The sequence below is a fragment of the Ovis aries genome, chromosome 10, assembly GCF_016772045.2.
Source record: "Ovis aries strain OAR_USU_Benz2616 breed Rambouillet chromosome 10, ARS-UI_Ramb_v3.0, whole genome shotgun sequence".
NCBI lineage: Eukaryota > Metazoa > Chordata > Mammalia > Artiodactyla > Bovidae > Ovis > Ovis aries.
The window spans coordinates 19,749,805-19,777,323 of NC_056063.1; the positions used below are offsets into that span (position 1 = coordinate 19,749,805).

Sequence of the window (27,519 nt, forward strand, 5' to 3'; positions counted from 1 at the left end):
CAGGCAGACACTTTAACCTCTGAGCCACCAGGGAAGTAATTTGGGTAGACACAGATGACTAGGAAATAAACAAGGTGGGATTCAAAGCCCATCAGTTTGACTCCTAAGCCTGCATTTGCTCGACCAGGTCACGCTGCTTCAAATTCTGAAGTTCTGACTCTTGCAATTAAGGCTATAATCCTCTTAAATGTGCTCTCAGTTCAAAAGGCAGGTGTGTACTTTATTATTGTATGTTTCATTAATCTCTGAATTGGCCATAGCAGCCATAACTCATGTGTTTAGACAATAAAATAAAATTAGTTGTTATAAGGTAAAATATTCAGAAATATTATTAAAAGTAGTGCCTGCGTGCATGCGTACTCAGTCATCTCCAACTCTACGTGGTGCTGTGGACTGTAGTCTGCCAGGCTCCTCTGTCCATGGGATTCTCCAGGCAAGAATACTGGAGTACGTAGCCATGCCCTCCTCCAGGGGATCTTCCCAGCCCAGGGCATGGAACCTACGTCTCCTGTGTCTCTAGCATTGCAGGCCAATTCTGAACCACCCGCTGAACCACCGGGAAAGTATTAAAAGTAGTACATATACTGAATATATAATGAACATTCAGGCCATTCAAGGTAGTCACATATTCAGTGAAATGCCATACTCCTATACAGCTGTGAATCAGCCTTTACTGTAGAGGCAGAATTGCCCTAGTCTTTCCTGGCAAGAAAAGTCATTTGCTGGGGCACTGCCCAGTGTACTTTGCTCCTGTTGTAGCTACTCAAGTGTACTCAGTGGTAGGAAGCAAGCAAAACCGGTTAGCTCCTGAGACAGACTTTCCTGTCTTGGCAGATGAATGCCATCCATGAGCTCACAGCCCTTATTCCTTCTTATATCTGGGATTCTATTATCCTTTCACTATTACTTTCAAAGAAATTGCCCTTTCTTTTGGAAAAGCACACTGTTAGATATTTTGACAGTCTTTCACAGCTATCACTTTACATAACCATCACAAATAAAGTCTACAAAAGGTTTCCCAATAGTTAGTTAGAAGGTCGTTTATCTAAGTCAAAAGCAATAACAGAGAATGACCACTTGAAAAAAATTACAAAAAAAAAAAACAAAAAAAACAAGTCTGTTTCAGTGACACATGCCAGGAGCTCAAGAAGTGATAGGATAATAATGTAAAGCATGTGTTTCCGAGTTGAGGTCAACATCGTGCTCAGGATTTTCTTTAATGGTTTTCATGCCAGCCAGACATCTCCTGTGAGTCAACTTTACTCCTTGTACTGGGTCATACAAAATGGTTTCTTTCTTAAAAACTCATTTATCAGTGTAGTAAGCCACACTTTTTTTTTCTTGGGGTTATCCAAGCCCCATTGGTGATCTTTTAAAAATCAGAAACACTACATACAAAAAATAACCTCAGACTTCTAAAATCTAAAAATGTTTCTGGAGCCTTCATCTATTCATTATTATAATTTTGAGTGATAGTAACTGACATTTATGTGGTGTTTAATATTGCCAGGCAATGTTCTAAGTACTTTTAATAAACTAAATTAATCCTTGTAATAACCCCATGAGGTCAAACTGTCCTCCAACTTTACAGATGAGGAAGCTGAGGCAAAGAAAAGATAAGAAATGTGCCCAGAGTCACATAGTCAATAAAGGAAGTTAGATTCAAATCCATGCAAATCTGGTCTGTGTTCTTAACCACTATGCAAACTGCCTCCCTAGGGTGTCACATTTAAGCGTCGATACCCCATTTTCATTTACTTCCTTCTCTTCCTTACCTCAGAAGTTGATGTTTAAATTTACCTGGCATTAGTTGCACTCATTCAGTCTGGGTTTGCTGAATTATAAGGTGTATTACCTACATTCAACAACCAAAAACAAGACAAATAACATGGAGAACCTTTCACTTGCAATACACGGACATTAGTCACCTTGCAGCTTTGCTGTCAGCAGCACCACTGAATATTTTCCAGCTGAGTCCTTCATAGGATGTCTCTAAATGACCCAAAGAAAAGAATATTTAGTACTTTAAATTTCTAAGACACTTAAGCCAGGATGCAGATGGAAAATATAGAGATCTGGCATAGGAAGGGAAAATAAAACGGGGTAAAAGAAAGGTATTTTATAAAAGTACAGGAAAAATAAGAATAATAGAGGATAAAGCAGAACTATTTTTTAATAATAAAAAGGAAGGGGGAAAAAACCAATAGGATGTGCTATATAAATAAGATGCCAGGGAATTAAAAAAATGTGATTTACCAAAATCTTTCAACCTGGATTCCCTGGTGGCTCAAATGGTTCTTTAGAACCTGCCTGCGATGCAAGAGACCAGGATTCAATCCCTGGATTGGGAAGATCCCCTGGAGAAGGGAATGGCAACTCACTCCAGTATTCTTGCCTGGAGAATCCCATGGATGGAGGAGCCTGGCGGGCTACAGTCCACAGGGTCACTAAGAGTTAGACATGACTGAGCAATTAACACTTTCACTTTTTTTTCAACCTAGAAGACGTGTACCTTAATTCCCTTCTCTTCTGTGAAGATAAAGCAGGTTGTCTTGAGCATAAAGTACCTATTTAAGTCTGCCTTTTCTAAACAACTGAATTGTTTATTCATTATTGATTTGTAAGAGTTTTAAAATATCTTCTGGATAAAAGTCTTCTATCAGATATAAGATATTATGAATATCTTGAAAGCAAGCAGGATCCTTATGGGGCCCTTCTGTGCACGAAAGCGTTTCTGTGTCCCCTGTTTTCTTATTTGCAGGAAAAGGGCTTCTGTCTCCTAGACCTTCCTGAATACCAAAGAGCAGATTCAAACAGTTGCTAATCAGGGAAGTAAGGGGATGTAGAAACAAAGAGGAACAATCAGAAAATTATAGTGCAAGACCCTGGTGCCTCCTCAAGAGGTATAGGTAACAATATCTTTGAGTTCTACCCGAACCAAAATCCCCACCCAGTGGAGGTTGGCAACTTCAGGGAGAGTACCAAATAGCAACCCACTCCAGTACTCTTGCCTGGAGAATCCCATGGAGGGAGGAGCCTGGTTGGTTACAGTCCATGGGGTCGCAAAGAGTGGGACACGATTGAGCGACTTCACTTTCACTTTCACCAGATTCCTAGAGCAACACCCTGTTACCTCATCACCAACCAATCAGAAGAAAGTCTCATACCCAGCAGCCCTCATCCCAAGTTTTGCCCATGTAAGCTTTCCCCCCAAACCAGGAGAGTCTGGATGGTTATGAGCATGAGCCACGTATTTTTCTTGCATGGCCCTGCAATAAAACTTTCTCTGCTCCAAACTCTGACAGTTTGGGTTTGTTTGGCCTCTGTGCACTGGGCACACAAACTTGTGAACTTGCGTTCAGTAACATCTTCCAGTCTGTGGCTTTTTTTTTTTTTGCTTTTTTAGTGATGTCTTTTGATGAAGTTCTTAATTATAATTCGATCCAATTTATCAATTTTTTTCCTTTTCGGTGAGTGCCTTTTGTATCTGTTCAAGAAATCTCTCAGCATTGACAGCCACATTCATTGATTTATGAACTCTTTCACTAGGATTTTTGGCTAATAAGCTTTGTTGATAAACACTGGAATGAATTACTTGAAGGAGCCAGTGTTACATTTTAGGTTAGCTATAAATCCTGCTTTGATTGCTGATCAAAGTAGCTTAGTATGTTATTTGCTGCATACACAATAACATTGCAAAAGGGTATACTCTTTCTATGAAATAATTTTTCAGGGTTCCACCATTTGATAATCCCTATATATGTATTGTCAATAATTTTTTAAATGACATGTCTTTTTCTATATATAGGCAGTAAAACTTCATAATCACATAGGTTACTTTCATATGCTTATAATATAGTGAAGTAAAGTGAAGTGTTAGTCAGTCTGTCATGTCTAACTCTTTGGGACTCCATGGACTGTAGCTTCCCAGGCCCCTCTGTCCATGGGATTCTCCAGGCAAGAATACTGACTGGGTTGCCATTTCTTTCTTCAGGGATCTTCCCAACCCAGGGATCGAACCTAGGTCTCCTGCATTGAAGGCAGATGCTTTACCATCTGAGCTGCTAGAGAAACCCCTTATAATAATATATTAATATAGTATATAATATAGTCAATATATTATTATGTAATTATTATATAATTACATATATAATTATATATGTAGTAATTAGGTAATATATGTATACTATGTACATATATACATATTTAATGTATATATTATACATATTTTATATATTATACATCTATTATGTAATTATGTACATATTATGTAATAATAATGTATTGACTTAATATATTGACTATATTGCTTATAATATATTGACTATAATTCATCACACAGGTGATTTTTGACATCTCTCACTATCTTAATGGTCTATATCAAAACTGTATCATTGCTTAATGAAATAAACAATAATAAAGAAATTCTTCTCCAACATTATATGGCTCAAATAATCACATTTTGTGATTGTGCCATTCTATAAAGGACAACAAGACTTTTGTCCTTTTAATTAGAAGATTTATTCTAATTCCAATCAGAGTATTATGGCTTTATAACAACATTCCTTTAAATATTAGAAATATTATATATTTGCTAACTTTATCAATGTTTCTCTGTAAAATGTACATGATGGTTTTTTTGCTTCACTAGAAAGGCATATTGGCACAATGGGTACTTTATTTGTGAGCAAAGTTATGAACAAAACTTCAAATAATCAACTGAATATTACCAGATCTTTTATATATTAGCCATTTTGAAATAATAGCCAATTAAGATTTTTCATATATAAATATATTTACTATACATGTGCACATATGGATGTTCATCTCAGAAATTCACATGAAAATAAAAAACATAAACTATTCTGGCTAATGCAATTGGATGTGAGTTAATACTAATCACCAAGACACCAATGTTTCTCATCTGTTCTTAAGCCTCATAACATTACTGTAAAAGTTATTATCTGCATTTATAAGATCTGGAAAAGGAGGTTCAGAAAGATTAAGTTACTTCAGCAAAAGCATAACTAGTAAGTGCTAGAACCAGATATTAGGACTATTTGCTTCTAAAGCCGGGGTTCTTCCACTGCAGATGGTGACTGCAGCCATGAAATTAAAAGATGCTTGCTCCTTGGAAGGAAAGTTATGACCAATCTAGACAGCATATTGAAAAACAAAGACATTACTTTGCCAACAAAGGTCCGTCTAGTCAAAGCTATGGTTTTCCAGTGGTCATGTGTGTATGTGAGAGTTGGACTATAAAGACAGCTGAGCACTGAAGAATTGATGCTTTTGAACTGTGGTGTTGGAGAAGACTCTTGAGAGTCCCTTGGACTGCAAGGAGATCCAACCAATCCATGCTAAAGGAATTCAGTCCTGAATATTCATTGGAATGACTAATGCTGAAGCTGAAACTCCAGTACTTTGGCCACCTCATGCGGAGAACTGACTGAATTGAAAAGACCCTGATGCTGGGAAAGATTGAAGGCAGGAGGAGAAGGGGACGACAAAGGATGAGATGGCTGGATGGCATCACCGACTCAATGGACATGAGTTTGAGTAAACTCCGGGAGTTGGTGATGGACAGGGAGGCCTGGTGTGCTGCAGTCCCTGGGGTAGAAAACAGGCAGACATGACTCAGCGACTGAACTGAACTGAAAAAACCCATGTATAGTAAAATATTAATGGTAGAATCCAGGTGGTAATTACACAGTATTCACTATAAAATTCTCTCAACTTTGCTGTAAATGTTCATAATAAAATGTTTGGGGAAAAAAATCTAGAAATGTAGTTTCATCCTAGATCAGCAGGAAATGCAAAAGAAGCCACTGTTATGATTAGACCTGTATTCTGATTTCTGGGCTCGATAGCCTTTTAGACTGAATCTAATTCCCTGGATTCTGATCTCTCAGGGTTTTTATTACTTAAAACTAGTTACCTGTATTTTGGTTTTCTGGTTTATCTATTTGTTTATTCGTTTTCAGATGCTTATCTTCACCTTCTGTGAACCAGGCCCTCGTTTTCAAATGCTTATCTTCACCTTCTGTGAACCAGGCCCTGTTCAGGTGCTGAGGATACAGTTTTGTCCCTGTTTCCCTGAATCTTCCATCGATGGTTTATTTTCAGTAAACAGTATCTTCGATCTCTTAATTCTATCAGAAATGCTAGTTCCTTCATCTTTGGCTGAGGCTAAAACTGACAGGACCATATTACCCATTGAGGACTACAAGACTCCATTCCTAGAGCCTAGGAGGTTTCTGTTTTTGTTTTTGGTGAGGGGAGGGGCGGGTGATGGTGGTGGTGGTGTCATATCTCCAATTTACAAAAAAGAAACTGCAAAATCTTCCACATTCCCTAGAATGCAGAAACAATTCCTAGTCCCCTCGATTCTCCCTTTTTCACAGCTTTAGATCCCAAAGGACTAACAGCCAGCATTTCTGGTCCCAGTGGCAAAGCCAGCTCTAATGCAGATGCTGTGGGGGAGTAAGATACTCCAATAGAGAGATGGACCCTTAAACTATCATCACCTTATGCCATGGGATTCCTTGTTCATCGGGCTACCTTCTAACTCCCATGTAGGCCCGTGGAGAGAATGCACTATTTGAGTTTTTCTGATGCTTGTGACAGTGACTTCTCAACCAAACCAGAAAAGCAACCAACTCTTGATTAAGAGCTGTTGCGTCATACGTCTGGCACTCGGGGAGAAAATACACCAATCATGCCACCACCACCACCATCATCATCATCATTTTGGTTGCTTGTGGCCATGAATTTCTCAGTGTAAATTTAAATCAGTAATGCTTGCATGTGCGCTAAGTCACTTTAATCGTGTCTTACTCTTTGCAACCCTATGGACTCTAGCCCATCAGGCTTCTCTGTCCGTGGGATTCTCCAGGCAAGAATACTGGAATAGGTTGCCCTGCACTTCTCCAGGGATATTTCAGACCCAGGAATTGAACTCGAATCGCTTATGTCTCCTGCGCTGGCAGGCAGGTTCTTCACCACTAGCACCACCTGGGAACCCCCTAAATCATCCCCTAAACCAGTGACTAAAAACAGGGGATGGGGAACATTCTTATACTCTTTGTCCTTCAGAGCCTTAGTTTTGAACTGTTTTAGCTGATTTAGCCCTCATAAAGCCTTGTTCTTTTTCTCAACTTCTGGTTCTAATCACTACTGTTCTCTTACTGATGACTACTTGTCCTCTGACCTCATGCAAGGCTCATCTTATCAGCTGAGATCTTAGCTTCTGTTTCTCCACTTTTAGCTGTGTTATTTCAGGGTCCTTTGGGAAAGGTCCAGCCAACCTAGGCCCGTGCATCACAAGGATGCTCCCGAGGCCCGTATGCACTGCACACCCAGAGCTGGGGCCTATCTGGGCAGCTTTTTGCACGTAAAATCCCAGGATTATAAAGATTTCCACCTAGTACATATCAACAAATAAAGAATATTGGTTTTAAGGACTTTGTTGTGACAAGGTAAACAATAGAACCATGACTTATAAACCAATATCTAGTGAAAACTAAGAGTATTATGATATATTTTATTTTTATTGGTTGGTAATTACACCTGGATAGTTTACAAAATTATCATAACATTCTTAATTTTATGCTTCCCCCAGGAAATCCTCCCCTATTTTAAATAAAGAGTATTTTATCTATTGAATGCATTGGTACTTCTATCCTGTTATACAATTACAACACTGTAAATAAACAGAAAGAGCTATGTGGTTTGACTACTTCAGCCAGAGGGAATTAGCTCCCTAAGAAGAACAGTGTTATTATCCTTTTCCCTTTAGAATCAAAAGGAGTCTGATGATAGCTCTTTGAAAGGACGATGCTGAGAAGACTAAAATCTTCTCAAGTCTTCATGTCCCTGTTCTGCTGTCTTACTCTGGATGACTGGGAATAGACTGGAATGTATGTCTCTGCTAGGGACCCCAAAGAGCTCACTGCTTAGGACCCACTCCAGTGTGGCTTTATATTTTCTGCATTTTTCTTCTGTTTTTGTTCAGAAAAGCTATGGGGTTAAAAACAGGGTGTGTGTGTGTGTGTGTGTGTGTGTGTGTGTGTGTGATAGAGAGAAAGCATTTCAGTTACCATGTGTTTTAGCATTTAATATTATTCAAATGTAGTCATCTACCATTATGATCACTCTAATTGGCATATATTTTTTGTATATACTTGTGGTTGTTCAGTCAGCCAGTCATGTCTGACCCTTTGCAACCCCATGGACTTCAGCATGCCAGGCTTCCCTGTCCCTCACCATCTCCCGGAGTTTGCCCAAGTTCACGTTCATAGCATTGGTGATATATATACTTATATACAGCCTAATAGCGTGCAGTTGGAGACTATTTAGCACGTCTGATGTGAAAGGCTCTGGGCAACCTTAAATCTCCTGTTCAACAAAGCAGGGTATAAATCAACCAATTAACAAGCTAAGTGCCGTGTGTTCAGTTGGGCCTGACTCTGTGACTCCATCGACTGTAGCCCACCAGGTTCATCTGTCCATGGGATTACTCAGGCAGGGAACACAGGAGTGGGATGCCATTCCTTCCTCCAGGGGCTCTTCTTATCTAACTCGTGTCTCCTGTGTCTCCTGCACTGTAGAAGATTCTTTACCATCTGCCTACAATTGGGGGAGCCATCGGGAAAGCCTCAGAAAGTATACAGAGATACAGTATGTACAATACAGTGAGGACTATTCAAGTCCTAACTTTGCTAGATATTCCAGGTAAAGGTCAAACTGGCACTTTAGTAATTCATAAAGAATTATTATGTATGTATGGCAAAACCAATATAGTATTGTAAAGTAAAATAAAGTAAAAATAAAAATTAAAAAAAACTGAAATAAAACATAAAAAAGAATTATTATATAAAGGATTATTATTAAAATAACAACTAGAACTCATTTATAACTGTATAAAGGAGACTCTGTTTCTGATAAATATCTCTTATCCATGATTTATTACATAAATAGTATTATTGTTATTTCTTTAATAGGGAATATGTTCATCGTTGTTCAGGATTAACTATTTTATGTTAACACTATATGAGAAAATGCTATCTTAACCTCTCTATGGGACGTGTGAAATCCTAACATACCTGTGGAAATTCAGCATTTTCATTTATCACCAGGCATAAGACATTACTCCACCACCTCCTGCTCTCCAGCTTCATCTTTATTCCCACAGTCACCTCCTGTGAATTAGGACAGAGGACAGAGATATAAATATGGCGTAACTGGCCGGCTTTTTCTACCACACACCACCTGACCCAGGTCCTGAGAGTGACATCTGTATGTCTGTCACACACACGTTCACTCAGTGTAAGTACATAACAAAGCTTAATGCTCTCTGTTCAAATTTGCTTCAGGTGCATTCTTAACGTATCAGGCATGCATAAAAATAGAGGTGGTGTGTTTGTTTGTTTGTTTTTCTGATTAAATCAAATAGGGAGGTGGCTGTCGTTTTTTGGCCACAGTTCTTACATTTGCTGAGAATTAGGCGAGGATTTTTAGGGGTGGGGGAAGCCTGTGTAAGGGCTTCCCGTGAAGCCATTAACTGAAAGCCTTCGGTTTAGACCACAATGTCCAGGGCTGGCCTCTAGCTGCTGTCTCAGGGCTGCCTGGCCTCCTGCCTGTCCCGACCCCTTGCACCTCTGCTCTGCCATTAATAGCTGTTTGTTGGTGGGGGAGAGACTTTCACTTCTACATTATGCTCTTCTGCACTGTCTGCATTTTCACATGTTGACTCTGTGTGTATGTGTATGAGGACACTGAAGTTCTTCTTTCCTTGCCTGCTTTTTTACAAAGCCGTGCATTATTTACATTAAATTATAAACGTGAGATGTTCACCCTGATGCAGCCTGCCTGTGGCTCCTCACAGTCACCCCTTCTCTCTGCTTCCCACCTCATTCTCTCTCCCTTTTCACCTTTTTCTTCTTCTCTGCTCTCATGAGGTTCCAGTGTTGCCTTTCTTCGTTTGCACAGATTTTTTTTTTTTCTCCACTGTACCCTTTGTGGGAACCGTCTTAGAGATTCCTCACAGGTCCTCATTTGTAATTACATTCTTCTTCGGTTGCCGTGATGGCTGACCTATAGGCCATAGCTCGGAAACACTTGTCCAGAGTGACTCCTGCATGGAGTGGCATATTTCTCCACTTCTTTTACTTCTTATCCTCATATGTTTTGACAACAATTACTAAAAACATGTTCTTCCTTTTCCTTCAAGTCCTTTTCCCTCTTGACTAGTATAGCAGGTTTTGTTACCAGCAGAACTTTCTCTAAAGTGAAAGGCGACAGAGAGTTAACTAAAAGACACAGTGAGCTGCTGGGTGTGTCCAGAGTCTGATTTGGTTTGAGAAGAGGAACAGAAACAATTTTTGTATTTTAGAAATCGAGGAGGCCTCTTGGCCTAGTTTGAAAAACACAAACAGATAAAATTCTGTTTTTAAAAAAATCCAATAAAGTCTAGTTGGGAAGCTAAGCTAGCATCTTGTTACTAATGCATCAGAGGTCTTAGTCACATATTTTTAATGCACTTGTTACTTACTAATTTAATATCCGAATGCATAGATCTCCTCCTGGCCCCTGTTAACCTTAATCGTGAGTTTTCTGTGCAGTCCCTCTGGCGCCCACTCTGGAGAGCTCGCTATTGGGACAGCTTCCAGGTAACCTGGGGCTTCAGCGAAGCACCGACCGATTGGCCCGGTCGCTCCTGTGCAGGCCGTGGTTTCTGCGCACACAGAAAATGATGGGGTGAGTCACAGTCCTCCTTTCCAACAAAAGGGCATTGTACTATGCTGTTTGGTTCAGGCTCTGGCGTGCCACTTGTGGTTGCAAACGTATGGGACAGGAGGCGGCTGCAGCTGCATTCTAATGGGCTGCTTCGGGTGTGCCCCGATAGACCGTGAGATACTTTAAGGCTGCGAGGCTTTGATTTACCTTCGATGCTCAGCGCTAAGTGCACTTGTGCTTAGCTTAGGGCAGCGCTAAGCCAGTTTGGCTTGGTTGGAAAGCTGCAAAAGAGGGGAAGGGCTAAAAGTTTGCGCTGTGCTGGGGGGAGCGGGAGAGCCCCCCTGATGAGGCCGGCTGGCCGGCCAAGCGCCGGCAGGGGGCGCAGTTGCACCAGTAGCTAGAACGCCCCACTTGTTTACTTGAGCGTTACCTTTTTCGTGAATCGGCAGGCGTGAGACCCTAGAAATTTAAACTTATACCTGCATATAAGTATTAGAATATGAACTATTGAACAGAACAAACTCGCATTATATTTAGTCCAAAAGGCACAAGAAGAGTCCGGAGTTAGCTTACTGAATACTGAGTCAGGACACCTCCCAGAGTTAGATCTAAAGAGGAAAATTACCTGGTCAGCCTTCCAGGAAATAATAATTTTGCATTCTGACGCTTCTTACACTCACTTGACGAACTATTTCTTCTGATTTAGCTACCTCATTTGTCAGAGGAGAAGCCGACATTTATGAATCCAGTCCTCTAGCCTCTGCAAGAGGATGTAGCTACAGAAAAATTATATAGAGCTTTTCTGGGTTTTAGCCATGCTTTGAAAACACCCCAAAAGAGGGCCATTTGGAAAACTGCACTTACAATCCTGCTCTCTCTCATATATACATACACACACACATATATACATATGTACATGTATAAAATATAACATTTACACACAAAAATATATGCATATAGTATATATTTTATGGGGCTTCCCAGGTGTCTCAGTGGTAAAGAATCTGCCTGCCAATGCAGGAGATGCAGGAGATGTGCATTCAATCCCTGGGTCAGGAAGATCCCCTGGAGTAGGAAATGGCAACCCATTCCTTTGGAAACCTCCATGAACAGAGGAGCCTGGTGGGTTACAGTCCGTGGGGCTGCAAAGAGTCAGACATGACTGAGCTACTGAGCACACAGTATATATTTTATATATGATAAATATATATTAAAAATCTATCTATCTCTGCCTGCAATGCAGGAGACTTGGGTTCGATCCCCTGGAGAAGGACAGGGTAACTCATTCCAGTGTTCTTGCCTGGGACATCCCCTGGACAGGGGAGCCTGGCAGGCTACAGTTCACGGGGTCACAAAGAGTCAGACATGACTGAGTAACCACAGCACAGCACGGCACATCTATCTATCTATTTTTCAGGCCCTTTATAGAGGCAGCATAGCCTAGTGACCTCAGCACACAATGTCACTGGGTTTGACTTCTTGGTTCTGTCACTTATTAGCTGTGTGACCTTGTGTAAGTTACTTAACCTCTCTGTGACTTAATTTTCTCACCTACAAATGAGGTTAATAATAGTAAATGTTTCATTAGTTTAAGGATTAAATAGGTTAATTTTGTAAAGCTCTTAGGATTATACTTGGTACATAAAAAAGTACTATAATAATTGTTAAATAAAATTCATAAAATTTTGAAAACACTATCTTAATCATGAATGTAGATCACATTTCATAGGTACTTTTTAAAAGGTTTGAGGTTGGCCTTTAATAATATCTTTTTTAGGGAAAATCTATCAGGTAATAAATGATAAAGATGTGAGAAAGAATGTGTGAGTGGTGAACCTGTCCACCAGATTGAGTCTGAAGCTTTACATTATGATTCCAGGTGAGGCTCTGGTTTCCAGGGTGCAGAAAAGTCATCTGACGATATTTTTTTTCTCATTTTGGAAAACTAAAAAACAGCCCCAGGAATTCCCTGGTGGTTCAGTGGTTAGGACTTTGGGCCTCCACTGTCAGGAGTGCAGGTTCCATCCCTGGTCAGGGAAACTAAGATTCCACATGCCATGTGCCGTGGCTGAAAAAGCAAACAAACAATAAAAAACCCAAAACAGAAATGCCAAATTCAAATGCCCAAATCTTCAGAGAATCATGTGCTTGGAGCACTTTAAATATAACTGCCCCCTTGTAGTCTGCTGTTTCGGAGGAATCACAACTTTCTTTCTGAAGCTGATTCTTCATCAGTTTCCTCCCCTGTTCCTGAGTGATCTGAGCCAGCCACTGTTGTATTCTGCTTGTCTGGGGGTGCTGCAGGGAGTGGCTGGCAGGAAAGATGATCAAGGATAGTCTGTCCAGCCCACGTGGTATGTCTGGACTCCAGGGTCAGTCACTAGAAGTAAGGGGGGTCCCTGCCCCGTGAGAGGCCACTAGGATCCAGCTGAAGACCAAGTTGGGTCAGTCAGGCCCAGCTCTCAGGGGCTGTCACTGGACAAATCAAAGCAGCTCCAAGAGTACAGAAGAGGCAGCTCCCCCTAGTTGGGTAGAAGGATAGCAAGAAAACAGTTCAGTTCAGTTGCTCAGTTGTGTCTGATTCTTTGCGACCCCACGGATCGCAGCATGCCAGGCTTCCCTGTCCATCATCAACTCCTGGAGCTTGCTCAAACTCATGTCCATCGAGTTGGTGATGACATCCAGCCATCTCATCCTCTGTTGTCCCCTTCTCCTCCTGCCTTCAATCTTCCCCAGCATCATGGTCTTTTCCAATGAGTCAATTTTTCGTATCAGGTGACCAAAGTATTGGAGTTTCAGCTTCAGCATCAGTCCTTCCAATGAATATTCAGGACTGAATTCCTTTAGGATGGACTGCTTGGATCTCCTTGCAGTCCAAAGGACTCTCAAGAGTCTTCTCCAACACTACAGTTCAAAAGCATCAATTCTTCAGCACTCAGCTTTCTTTATAGCCCGACTCTCACATCCATACATGACTACTGGAAAAACCATAACTTGGACTAGATGGACCTTTGTTGGCAAAGTAATGTCTCAGCTTTTTAATATGCTGTCGAGAATGGTCATAACTTTCCTTCCAAGGAGCAAGCGTCTTTTAATTTCATGGCTGCAGTCACCATCTGCAGTGATTTTGGAACCAAAAAAAATAAATAAATAAAGTCTGTCACTGTTTCCTTTGTTTCCCCATCTATTTGTCAGGAAGTGATAGGACCAGATGCCATGATCTCAGTTTTCTGAATGCTGAGTTTTAAGCCAGCTTTTTCACTCTCCTCTTTCACCTTCAACAAGAGACTCTTTTCTTCCTGTTCGTTTTCTGCCATAAGGGTGGTATCATCTGCGTATCTGAGGTTATTGATATGTCTCCGAGCAGTCTTGATTCCAGCATGTGTTTCATCCAGCCCAGCGTTTCTCATGCTGTATTCTGCATATAAGTCAAATAAGCAGGGTGACAATATACAGCCTTGACGTACTTCTTTCCCGATTTGGAACCAGTCTGTTGTTCCATATCCAGTTCTAACTATTGCTTCTTGATCTGCATACAGTTTACTCAGGAGGCAGATAAGGTGGTCTGGTATTTCCATCTCTTTAAAAATTTGCCACAGTTTGTTGTGATCCACACAGTGAAAGGCTTTGGAGTAGTCAATAAAGCAGGAAAACAGCCCTGGAAGAAATGTCCCAGGGTCTCACCTGAGGAGAGGACTGAGTGGAGATCTTCAGGAAGAGAAAAGGGTCCCTAAAAGGCCTTGGCTGTGAGGGGGCAGGGCTGAGAGGCTGTCTGCGAAGAAGAAAGGCTGGTCTCGAGTTGGGTGGAGGGCTCAGATAACCAATAATCAGGGAGATCAGCTGAGGCAGAAGAAGATGCTTGCAGGAAAGTCCCTGAGGAGCATGAAGGAACCACTAAATTCCCCACAGATAGCTTTTCACATGTTACCTGGAGGCCACCATTGGGAGGCTTTGAAAGAAGATACTGGATTACCCCACACAAGCACTTGCCAAGCCAGGTGACCCATTGAGAGAAGCTGCTAATTGTACTAGAGGCAAAATGTTATCTGTGCTAAGTTTATAACAGTTTTCCAGGGGGAAATAAGGACAGGCCAACGCAGCCAAAAAGAGTTGGTTGTTGGCTTTGCAGAAAGTTACAACTGACAAAGAGGGTTGCCAGGTGTCCTGTACTGAACCAGACAGTGTGGTACTTTAGTTCCTAGTGTATTAAAATGCAGCAAATAGTTGTTTTCTTTTTAATCACTATTATTTCAGATGTACTTTTTCTTACATTTCGATTGATTTTTTTAATCAGCAGAGGTTTGTAATTTCACCTTTTATTTACTCTTTCTGCTAAATATTAAATGGACAGCACTGCTTAAAGGAGAATTATGAGCCGTTTGAGATATGAGGAATTCTTCTGGGTATCTGTGTGCAAGTAAACTGTTCCAACACTACTGCTAAGTATTCTGTTAAATAAATATCTGTCTCTTGGGAGGGGAGGGTACACTCTACAAAACAATTTTTTTTTCCCCTCAGTCTCTGTGGGGTGGATATTTTTACAGTCCTAGGAAATGCTTATCTTTAAGGCAATAAAAGATCTAACATTTACTGAGGGTTTACCAAATGCTGTGTGAGCCATCAACATCCTCTATTTTTTCTCACGGTAATCCCAACACAGAGATGCTCTAATTATCCTCACATTACAGAAGAGGAAACAGGCTCAGGAAGATTAAGTATTGAGGCCAAAAACCTAGATGTTATCCTCAGTTCCTCTCCCCTCCCCCAGACCCTCATTATTAACAAGTTCTGCCATCTGTAACACCAAAATATATCTAAAAATCTGACCTTTTTTTCACCCTAACTCAAGTCCTCATTATCTTTCTTGCTTGGATGTTGCATTAGCCTCTGACTACCCCTAGGCCACTCTTACCCCTGTTATAATCTTTCTTCCACATTACAGCCAGCATGGTCTTTTTAATTAATTTATTTTATTTTTATTTTTTGGCCACACCCCATGGCATTCGGGATCTTAGTTCCCCAGCTCCCCAACCAGGGATCTAACCCATGCCCTCTGCACTGGAAGCTCAAAGTCTTAACCACTGGACCACCAAGGATGTCCTAGAGTAATTTTTGTAAACTGTAAGTCAGAGCATATACTCTCCAATGACTTGTCCTTCACATTTAAGATAAAGTGGAGGACTTACAAGGCCCTACATGATCCGGTTCCTGGGTGCCTTGTGCAAAGTCTTATTTGATTAACAAAGAATTATTGAGGGCTTCCCTGATTGCTCAACAGTAAGGAATCAGCCTGCAATGAAGGAGCCACGGGAGACATCGGTTTGACCCCTGGGTCAGGAAGATCCCCTGTAGAGGGGCATAGCAAACCACTCCCGTATTCTTGCCTGGAGAATCCCTTGGACAGAGGAGTCTAGCAGGTTACAGTCCACAGGGTCGCAAAGAGTCGGACATAACTGAAGCGACTTAGCACGCACTACGTACGTGCCAGGCACTATTCTAAACACTGGGTGAATTGTTTCTGTCCAGAGCTTACAATAATCAAGGAAATATGTAGGATGATACGCATTATCTTGTAATAACCTACAATGGAGCATAATCTGCAAAAATACCAAAACACTATGCTGTACACCTGGCAACCCACTCCAGTGTTCTTGCCTAGAGAATCCCAGGGACGAAGGAGCCTGGTGGGCTGCCGTCTATGGAGTCGCACAGAGTCGGACACGACTGAAGGGACCTAGCAACAGCAGCAGCAGCATGCTGTACACCTGAAGCTAACACGATATTGTAACTCAACCAAACTTTAATTAAAAAAAAAAAAAGAAATATGTAGGCTAGCGGATAGTGGATAGGAAAACAGAAGGACTACAACAAACCAGTAACAATGTACAAGGTACAGGTCTGAAATTGGGGTATTGATCGAAGTTTGTCTGTTATTTTTCAAAGAAAATGCATTAAGGCAATGCTTTTGCTGGGACTTCCCTGGTGGCTCAGTGGCTAAGACTCGGAGCTCCCCATGCAGGGGGCCTGGGTTTGATCCTTGGTCTGGGAATAAGAACCCACATGCCACAACTATGACCTGGTGCAGCCAAATAAATAAGTATATACGTGTATATTTTAAAAGGCAGTGCTTTGGAATTGAAAATGAAAAAAATACCCATTTTTTTTAAAGGAAAAAATAAAGGAAAACTGCAGGCAATCTGGGGATGAAAGCAAAGGGTGCAAGTTTAAGTTGTCTTTTCTGGGAGAGCAACTGGTTTATAAGATTAAACTACGCATATGTAAAGCAAAGATTTTGAACCATTTTCTGGGTTACACTTACATCTTTAGTTTCACGAAGGATGACTTGAAGCAGCCACGTTTGTGATGTAAAGCTTATTCTTCAGTGTTATTTTCCATTTGCAAATTGGTTGGGTCCACTTGAGTCAGATGAAGCCCCATTTTGTGGATGTCATTGCTGCTTTTGGACGTGTTCTCTCAAATTAGGTTACAGAAACAAGAGCTGAATCATACACACAGCTGCAGAAATAGATTTCTACTTGCAAGTGTAAGATGAAAAATAGGAAACTTGAGAGAGCTCCTTTAGTGCTGAAACCAATCGACCAACTTTCTGGGTAAAGTTCTGTTTCTTAACACATTCAGAAATCGGTGGGTGGGTGTCCACATGGCCTGAGGAGGCAAGCAGTCCCCTTTTAGAGCATAAGCTGGGGTCACACAGATAGATGTTTGAATCCAGTTCTGCTCTTCCTAGTTGGATGACCCTGGTTAAGTCATTTAACCCTGTTACTTTCCTCATCTGCAAAAACCCCTGTGCCCAGAGCTCCCTCATGGGGGTGGCTGTGAAGATTAATTGAGATGACTGAGTGATTTGCTTGATAAATGGAAGTCATTGTAAACTGTCAGCAGACTCCTCCTTGCTTTCATGCACTTGTGTTTTTGTTCTTGCTCTGTTCACAGGCAGCATGAACATGGAATTTATCATCCACACTGGGGCCCTTTTGAATATAAAGGCGGACACCAAACCTGAGAGGACTCCAGGCTCTTAGGAGTAGGTTGGGACTCTCGCAGGCAAACAAAGATGTAGGGTCACCCTCCTGAAGACTGAGAAGCCTGTAGGAGGGGGTGGCTGCCACCACCAGGCGCCTGCTGGAGGGGCAGAGAAGAAGGGGAGGAGGTAGGTGATATTAGTTGCCAAGTCGTGTCCAACTCTTTATCACCCCATGTCCTATAGCCTTCTGGACTCCTCTGTCCAAGGTATTATCCAGGTAAGAATACTGGAGTGGGTTGCCATTTCCTTCTCCAGGGGATATTCCCAACCCAGGGATCAAACCCGGGTCTCCTGCACTGCAGGCAGATTCTTTACCTGCTGAGCAACCAGGGAAACCCAAGGTAGGCAAGGACGGGCCTTGTCTGGATTGGTGTGCTGGTTAGGAACTAATAGTCAGTTTGAAACAGATTAAGAACAGATGAAGCCCCATTTCCCTCCTCTCCTGCCACTTTATAATTTTGGCAACGAACCTCTCTCTGTTGTGCCCAGATTGGGCTGGAGATTAAGCCAGCATGTGCCAAGATAGCATCAGACCACAGAGGCAGGGTGAGAACCCCCAGCATGTTTATGAGTAAGCCTTTTCTTGTGAGCCGAACCATGGGGATTTATGCTACTGTGCTTATTTCTCTTTGTTACTTGCCAGTACAATGATACACAAAACTGCCAGAATTTAAGGATAACTGACTTTACTTTCAGCTACCCACTCCCATCCTCCACCAACATAGACCTGAATCCAAATCTCTTGACGTTCTGTATATTTAAATGAGAGTCTGGGACAGTTTCTATGACCGGCAAGGTCAGGAAACATTGCTCTTGCCTTGAGAAAAGCCATTTAAACTTTCTGGCTTTGACTTTGCCTTTTGTTGTCTCACTTTTGGGCCTCAGCTATCAAAGGAGGGATGGATCCAAGGAGGCTCTGATGGAGCAAAGACAATCAGGGTGAGATTTCCAATACAGACACATTTCCGGGACAGGGTTTAGGGTTCTGCGGTCTGTCTGCTTCTGGCCCTACCCTCACTGGGATCTTTTTCATTGCAACTTAGGAGGAAGTGAGCCCTATGCATGCTGTGTGTGCTAAGTCACTTCAGTCGTCTTCAATTCCGTGCGACCCTATGGTCTGTAGCCTGCCAGGCTCCTCCATCCATGGAATTTTCCAGGCAAGAATACTGAAATGGGTTGCCATGCCTTCCTCCAAGGGATCTTCCTGACCCAGGAATCAAACCCATGTCTCTTATATCTCCTGAATTGGCAGGCAGGTTCTTTACCACTAGAGCCACCTAGGAAGCCCCAGTGAGGCCTATATTTATTATTAAAAAGCAATGATTACGTGTCCCTGTACTCTATTTAGTTATTGCTCTTTCTCTTCTTTCCCCATCCTGCTTCCAGAAAGAATTGTTCATACCTCCTGTCTGCACTTCCTTAATTCTCATTCACTCCCAACTATGGTGGGGTGAAGCCTGGCCTAGGCGATCTGCTCTGTGTGGCCCTGAGCAGGTCAGTGAACCACTCCAGCCTCGGTTTCTCCACTGCGCCTTCTACATGAGGTAAGGCACTTAACTCTCTTCCTACCCACCTCTGCCCCTCATCCAGAGGTGAACCTTCTTTTCCTGAAAGCATTAGAAACCTAATTGTAAGGTTTGATGGTTATTTTTCAGAGCTCAACTTGCTTTTCTTGTCAAGAGTTATGACTATATTCAGTTCTTTAGATTCTTTTTTTTCCCTTCCATCTATGTTCCTTTTCCTGGTTTTTGCCTCCTGGTTCTTTTTCCTTTCATAAACTCAACAGTTAGGTGTATTAATGGAATTATGCAGCCATCAGAAAGTATCTATAAAACTGTGGGAAGATGACAAAATGATTACCTGAACATCTTACGTATCAATAGAAAGAGTGCAATGCAAAATACTACAAGTTAAAAATAAGTAAGGTGGGACTTCCCTGGTGATCCAGTGGTTAAGAATGCACGGGGACATGGGTTTGATCCCTGTTCTGGGAAGATCCCATATGCCTTGGGGCAACTAAACTTGTCTGAGCCTGCACTCTAGAGCCATGCTCTGCAAGAAGAGAAGCCACTGCAATGAGAAGCCAACTAGAGAATAGCCCCCACTCGCCGCAAGTAGCAAAAGCCCAGGAGCAACAATGAAGACCTAGCACAGCTAAAAATAAAAGTAGTAATAAAGGAAAAAAAAGGTAAGGTGCTGATGCTCTTAAGAAGGCATTATGACCACATGACCAGAGAAAACAGTGTATTAGCCTAGACTGCGGCCACACCCACACTCATATGCAAGGTCCACCAGGGACAAAGGGAACATCACAAACGAGCAAGTGTCATTTGCTATGAGCACCCTGGCAAGCTGGGTCTGAGCCCTGCTTTGGGTTTCAGATCTGAAGACTTCCTCTATCTTCCAGACATAAATAAACTCTTAACCTCTGCAGGAGCCTGTCAGATAGGTATGTCTAGTCCTCTGCCTGAGACGAATCAAATCCTAGTTTCAGCAGTGAACAAAGAGGCAGCAGAAAAGATAAATTCTCTTTTGGGTGTGTTGAAGCAGGCTCATAGGACTTGAGAACTGATTCTGATAACTCTCCCCAATTCTTCTCAATTCTGATAACTTTTCCCAATGTGAGTTCACTGAACTCACATTGACAACTTAAAATCAGCCATGATGGGAGAATTTACAACATGGAAAATGGCAAACAGTACAAAGTATGGCTCTCCACGCACCGCCCCCGCCCCCAACCTTGCCCAAAGCTGAATGTTAACTGTTCATCAGCACACCATAGGAGAGGGCAGAAAACCCATCAGCCTCCCCTGCTCTGAGCTGGCCCTGGTTATATGTAACACTTTCATTATAGGAGGAGACAGGGATGTCTAGATTCATATCTGCAATAATAAAGATGACAACAATGATGATAAACGCTAACTGAACACATCTGGGCACTGTGCTTCACTGTACTAGCCAAGTGCTTCCCAGGCATGGCCTTAATTTACACTTGACTTTATGAAATAGGGATTGTGATTACCTCTGTTTCACATATGAGGAAATTGAAGATCAGAATAAGTGATGTGTTAAATGTGCCACTGCTGGTGATTAGAAGATTCTGGATTCCAGGACAGGCAAGGCCTCTCAAGCGTCTCAGCTCTCACCCTTCATCATAATCCCTTCCTGGGGAAAGGAGGAAGACAGATTGGAAAGTTTCATCCCCAACTAGCAGTTGACAGCATGTATTTCTATGATTGAACCGTTATATTAAAAAATATGCATCCTTGTATATTGTGATACAACTTAAAAAAAGTTTGTTTTTAAAAATGTTGGCTATGCTGGGTTTTCATTGCTGCGAGGGCTTTTCTCTAGTTGTGGTGAGCGAGGGCTACTCTAGTTGCTGTGCTCAGGTTCTCGTCACGATGGCTTCTCTTGTGGAGGAACCCCCACTCTGCAATGGAGAGTAATGCTCGCTTGCTGCAACTGAGAAAAAGCACGTGTGCCTCAATGAAGACCTTGTGCAGCCAAAAATAAGTAAATTTGATTAAAAAAAAAAAGAGGGATCTGACATTGGCCTGGAAAATCTTGGAGAGCTAACCTGGGATATGTCAGGTGTGCTGTGCTTGAAGGATGAGGACAAGGAGGAGCAATGTGGGGCCCAGCGAGGGGCGTTTGTTAGGGAGACAAGGAACTGTGGGAGCAACAGGAGGAACCTTGAGCAACACAAGGGCTGACTCAAACACTTGCAGAGAGGAGGGCTGTGGGAGAGGAAAAAGGGCCACACCTCCCTAAAGTGTATATAAACTTAAGAACGATGAGACTGAGGGTTATCGGTTTGTGATCTCTGCTTGGCGGGGAATGTGAGTCATTAGGTGATAGCTGAAGTCTGGAGAGTGTCCTGAACCTGAATGTTCAAAGGATTCTAGAACTTACATTCTGGATACAAAAGGACAACCCAGCAGGAGTCCCTGAGCGCAGAAAAGAAAAACTGGGCGTGAACGTGACGTTACTAAAGGCCAGGGAAAGAGGGCTTTTTAAGGAAGAGTCAGTGAGAACTGCCAAGAGACCAAAGCAAATGAGAACTGAAAAAACTGTCCGTTGAATTTTACAGCCCAGAGGTCAGTGACCTTCCCCAAATGCCGCCCTGGGCTCATACTGTTTGACAAGTCTCTGGCGTCTTCTTGATTGTGTGTCTTTTGCCGTGACTGGGAGGAGCGTGGGCTGCTTTAGATCCAGCGCAAGCTCCCGGAGACCTGGCCATCTTCTCGCCACAACCAGGATAGTGTTGTAAACAACAAGACCATTATAAGATAAATATATATATATATATCTTAAAAAAAATAATTTCATTTGTTTGGTTTTGGCTGGGCCGGGTCTTCGTCGCTGCGCGGGCTCCTCTCTAGCTGCGGCACGCGGGCTTCTCGTTGGGGTGGCTTCTCTTGTTGCAGAGCACAGGCTCCAGGGCATGCGGGCTTTAGCAGCTGTGGTTCCCGGGCTCTGGAGCGCAGGCTCAGCGGTTGTGGCACAAGGGCTCAGTTGCTCCACGGCATGTGGGATCTTTCCGATTCAGGGCTCGAGCCCGTCTCCCGCATTGACAGGTGGATTCTTTACCACTGAGCCACTAGGGAAAACCCAATAAGATGAATACATTTTTGACAAGGCATTTATTACCACATGCTTTGATATCAGAGAGACTCAACTGGACTCATTAAAAAACAGAAGCATATATTTCTCATGCAGTGCTGTATAGGTAGGTATCTGATACATTTAGATCTTCAGAGCCAAAGTTCTATGATGTACTACTACTGCCTTTACTTGAGATAAAGAAAGTGTGTTGGAAGTATAGAAATCTACCAGTTATTTAAAACTACGATATAAAACTATTGTACCCTTATTTGTGGGAGAAATATTCTAAAAATGTCTCATAGAACAGGGTGAGAGTAGTTTCCTAAATTGAAATTATAAAATTTCTTATTATAACTGACATTTTCAAGAGAAAACTAGAGCACATGATGATTAACGAACTCAACACAAAAATTCCAAACTAAACAGTTTCTGCAAATCAAGTTCTCTTAAAAACTGCAAATATTTACCTGAATGAATCATTTCTTAAGGCTCCCATAAAATAACTCTTTATCAAGAAAAAAATTCTACATGTATGGGAATTAAAATTAGAAAAGATTAACATAATTGAATGTAATCATCATTAAAATATCAAAATAGAGCATTATGCTTCAAAGTAATGATTTTTAAAGCTCTAATGTGGAATACTTAAAGTATAATTAATATTTAAGCAATATACTAACAGTCATATATGGTAAGATAAATTATATAGAATTGATATATAAATATAAATGTAAATACACACACACACACACACACACACACACACACACCTATAATTTCCCCTCAGAGGACTTTAGGAGGATATTTGTCATGGTTAATTCTTCTTCCATTTTATTTACAAATTGAGAACTTTAATAAGCAATATATTTGAAATTAAATGGTTCAATGGGATTTAACCTAGGCACACATGTTGTACTTTTTTTTTTTTAATATACATTGTACTTTTATATACATTGTTGTTGTTGGTTAGTCATTCAGTTGTACCCGACTGCATTTTTAAAAAATCTATAATTTTGAATAACCTCAAAAGTATTAAAATAAAGGAAACTTCTACCTTAGGTCTTGGCTCCTGTTACCAGATAGGTCTTCCTACAATTCTGTTTTCATCTTGTTAGTGCCATATACTATTATCCAGTGGCTTCCCGTTTCCTACAGAATGAAGTTCAACTCTGACATCAAAACATTGCACAATTTGGCCTCAGAATTTTTTTTTCCCCCAAACTAAGCCATGCCCCTCACTGACTTAGTATCAGTGAAGTTCATTCCCACCCTGAACTGTGTTCCTTACCTCTAATGCTCTTCTTCTTTCTCATATTTAAATCCTGTGATCTTTAAAGGTTCTGTTGGACTCCCACCTCCCCTCTGAAATCTTTATGATGCTTCCAGGCCTTCCTCTGATCTTGTTTTCACCACTTACATTGGCTCTTAAGGAGCCACTATTACTATACTAGTTCATGCTTTTAAGAGTTGTATCTTCAACCAATGGGAAATTCCTCATTTACTGTCTTTGGTGCCCAGCACAGTCCTGAGTATAAAATTATAAAGTGAAAGTTGTTCACTTTCTGACTCTTTACAACCCCATGGACTATACAGTCCATGGAATTCTCTAGGCCAGAATATTGGAGTGGGTGAAGAAGTGAAGTTGCTCAGTTGTGTCCGACTCTTTGCGACCCCATGGACAGTAGCCTACCAGGCTGTCCATGGGATTTTCCAAGCAAGAAGACCGGAGTGGGCTGCCATTTCCTTCTCCAGGGGATCTTCCCAACCCAGGGATCAAACCCAGGTCTCCTGCATTGCAGACAGATGCTTCACCGTCTGAGCCACCAGGAAAGCCAAAGAATATTGGAGTGGGTAGCCTATCCCCTTTCCAGCGGATCTTCCCAACCCAGGAATCAAACCGGGGTCTCCTGCATTGCAGGCAGATTCTTTACCAACTGAGCTACCAGGGAAGCCCATAAATGTTAATATCATCTTAATTACCTCTGACATTTTACTTTATTCTTATAAATTATCTTTCCATCTAAAGAAATGGCACAACTAAAGGCTAAGTTTACTGTTGCTTAAGTATCTCATTCTCTCCCAAAGCTAACTGGTCTTGCTGTTTGCTCCATTTAATGTACCATCTTCACTGTGCAATTGAAATACATGGAGCCTGGAATTCTCTTCCAACCAAGGACTAATTCCTTTAATTTCACCCAAGTCTTAGGTAAGTTTCTGTCTTTGGTGATACATGTATGTTTACAGGTAGATTTTTTTTTTCCTTTTTAATGGAATGTTTTGGATGTTCCAACCATTTCACTGAAATTGTAAAGCTTTAAAAACCACTGCAAAGTCTTCCTTTCATTAAGTGAGATGTTTTTTTCTTTTTCTTCTTTCCCTAAGCACAAAGAAGATAAAGAAGATACAGCAGTAGAAGGATCTGTGCCTTTAAAAGGCCACCCTGGACTGTAAAAAAGCAGAAATTATGGTGCCAGCTTCCTCAAAGAGTTGGATACAACTGAGCAACTAACGCTTTACTTTCCTCTACTGTATAGGTAGTTTACCTCTGCTTACGATTGTTGTGCTTGACGCTCACAAATCCAAAGTATCGGTTATTCAAAACTGGCATGGTTTTCTTCTTCCATAGGGCAGTAGCAGCTGTTTATTAAGCACCTCTTATATGTCAGATACCATGCTGGTTGCTTTGTACCTGATCTAATTTTCCCAATCAAGTGAAACATGACCCCCATTTTACAGAAAAGAAAACTGAGGCTTAGAGATGTTTAGTAATTTGAACAACTTGTATATGGCAGAGCTCGAGTTTGGATGCAGAACTGATTCCAAAGTCACTGCCCTTTTTGCTACACCGTGCGATGTCAGTGCCTTGTATTGCCAGGAATTCTTGCTGGGGAATATTGGGGCTTGTGTTCATGACTTTGGCGGCTGCTGGGAAGGGAAGGATAGAATAGTAATGAAATGTTCCAGTATATCCAGGGAGGCTCACCAGCCCCTCTCCTGCACATAATTGCTCCAGTCTTAATTGTTAGATGTTCCCAACTCTTGACAGTTTACACTTCGGTGTACACCAAATTTGGTGCTGTCCCTTTTGTTATCTACCATGTGATCACTTGTCTTGATAGGTGTAAGGAATGCTGGTGAATTTTAACTTTGCCAAGGCTCAGGACAAAAGCAACAGCATGAAATAAATCACAAAAAATAAGAATATTTATATATTTCAAATATATAACATTAGAAACTCTAGGGACTTCTCTGGTGGTCCAGTGCTTAAGAATCCACGTGCCAATGCAGGGGACATGGGTTTGAGCCCTGGTCTGGGAAGACCTCACGTGCTGCAGGGCACCTAGTCCCATGCACCACAGCTACCGAGCCCGTGCGCCTACAGCCCCAGCTCCACAACAAGAGAAGCCACCACAGGCCTGCACACTGCAACTAGAGAGTAGCTTCCACTCAACTGCAACGAGAGAAAGCCCGTGCAGCAACGAAGATCCAAAAAGTAAATATAAATAAAAATACTAAAAAAAAAGTAGAAAGGAATTCTACCTGTAAAAATACTTTTTTTCATGAAAGATCAACCTACATAAGACTCTATCTTACTGCTATGCTTACATAAGAATTCCAATCTTAAGCTTAGTCTATTTATTTGAAGAATAGTCAACAGAAGGAAATTCCAGTGTGACAAGCATTTTGACAATCCCTTAGTGCTATCTCCAGTGGGATCTAGTTACATTGTGCTCTTCCAGGAAAGATGGTGCTGTGTATGTAGGTTTTAATCCAACAGTAATTCCCTTTTTCTAGTAGTACTATATGTGGTGATTGCCTGATTGTCTATTTTACAAAATAAGGGCCTTGGGAGGGAAAATAGGTTATTCTTCCTTCCCTATTTTTCTACACTTGAGAGTTTAATACACAACGTTTTCATAGTAGTTAATTTTAAATACAATCTAAGCATTTCTACACAGATTTAACCAATGTGTTCATTTAGTTGGTCAGAAGTTTATTTATTAATATTTACCACCAAGCAGAGAGATTACCTCACAGCTCAGTTGGTAAAGAATCTGCTTGCAATGCAGGAGACCCAGGTTCGATTCCTGGGTGGGAAAGATCCCCTGGAGAAGGAAATGGCAACCCACTCTAATATTCTTGCCTGGAGAATCCTAAGGACAGAGGAGCTTGGTGGGTTACAGTCCATGGGGTCGCAAGAGTCAGAGATGACTTAGCGACTAAATCACCACCACCACTACCAGCCAGATACACATGAGTATCATATAATTACATAAGGATAATTTCTGATGTATGAATTAATAACTTTTCCCTCTTTTATCATTTTAATATTAGGGTAATTCAAAATGTTTATACAAACAGGTGTTTTTTAAATAACACTTATTTAGTAGGCAACTGGGATGTAGTTTTTGTACTGACAGTTACCTTGCTATAGAAAGACTGTGTACCTGGAATATGACATCAGAGACTCAGTTCTGCCTATTTTTTGTCTTGGAATTATGACTTCATCTGCTTCCTCATCTATAGGTTGCAGATCACAATAGCCATTCCACAGTGTTCTTATGAAGACAAAATGCCATAAATATAGGAACTCTTTGAGAAATGGAGTATTTCCTGCCATATCAATAAACAAGGATGTCACAGTTATCAGTGATTCCAGCCATCCGGGGCAACCAGGAAGGAAAATAAGACCTGCTGCAGGGCAGCCATTAGGTTGCAGCTATTCCCTATCCCTATGGTGAGCACTGAGAAAAAACAGGATCTGGCCCCAGATAGCTGAGATGCATATGAAAAGAACGATTTCAGTGAGCCCAGACACTTGCATCTTTTGGTACATAGAAAACACTAAATTCCTTGGTTTTCTTCAATTCACAATTCTTTTGATGTTCAGACTACCTGTCCCTTGTTGCAAACTTCTATAACTTGATCTCCCTACCCAGCCCTACCCCCAGCAGTTCTTTCAGGGTCGCTTGAGATGCTGTCTCCCAGGCTTGAAGTCCTAAAAATTCCCACTGAATAAATCATATTTCTCAACTTTCAGATTGTGACTATATTTGACGGCAACATATTCTTCAAAGGCAAAATTGGGTTTAACAGATAAACACAACACTGGGTTTAATGGGACCTAA

General features: G+C 41.4%; 2 long non-coding RNA genes across 5 annotated transcripts; one reads left to right on the forward strand and one right to left on the reverse strand.

The window, feature by feature from the left end:
- Nucleotides 1–1,024: 1,024 nt before the first annotated feature.
- On the reverse strand, nucleotides 1,025–24,482 carry LOC105608011 (uncharacterized). 4 transcript variants are annotated; one of them, XR_006060930.2, is made up of 6 exons: nucleotides 20,805–24,482; nucleotides 20,209–20,266; nucleotides 17,057–17,880; nucleotides 10,553–10,735; nucleotides 9,105–9,200; nucleotides 1,025–1,992 (listed from the first exon to the last, which is right to left on the reverse strand). It is a non-coding gene; the product is annotated as an uncharacterized LOC105608011 (long non-coding RNA). The 4 variants fall into 4 exon arrangements; XR_009595199.1 differs by lacking the exon at nucleotides 1,025–1,992 and adding an exon at nucleotides 7,532–8,628; XR_009595200.1 differs by lacking the exons at nucleotides 1,025–1,992; nucleotides 20,209–20,266 and adding an exon at nucleotides 4,498–5,610.
- On the forward strand, nucleotides 18,755–27,430 carry LOC132657288 (uncharacterized). Its single transcript, XR_009595201.1, has 3 exons — nucleotides 18,755–19,326; nucleotides 24,476–24,596; nucleotides 24,773–27,430. It is a non-coding gene; the product is annotated as an uncharacterized LOC132657288 (long non-coding RNA).
- Nucleotides 27,431–27,519: the final 89 nt, after the last annotated feature.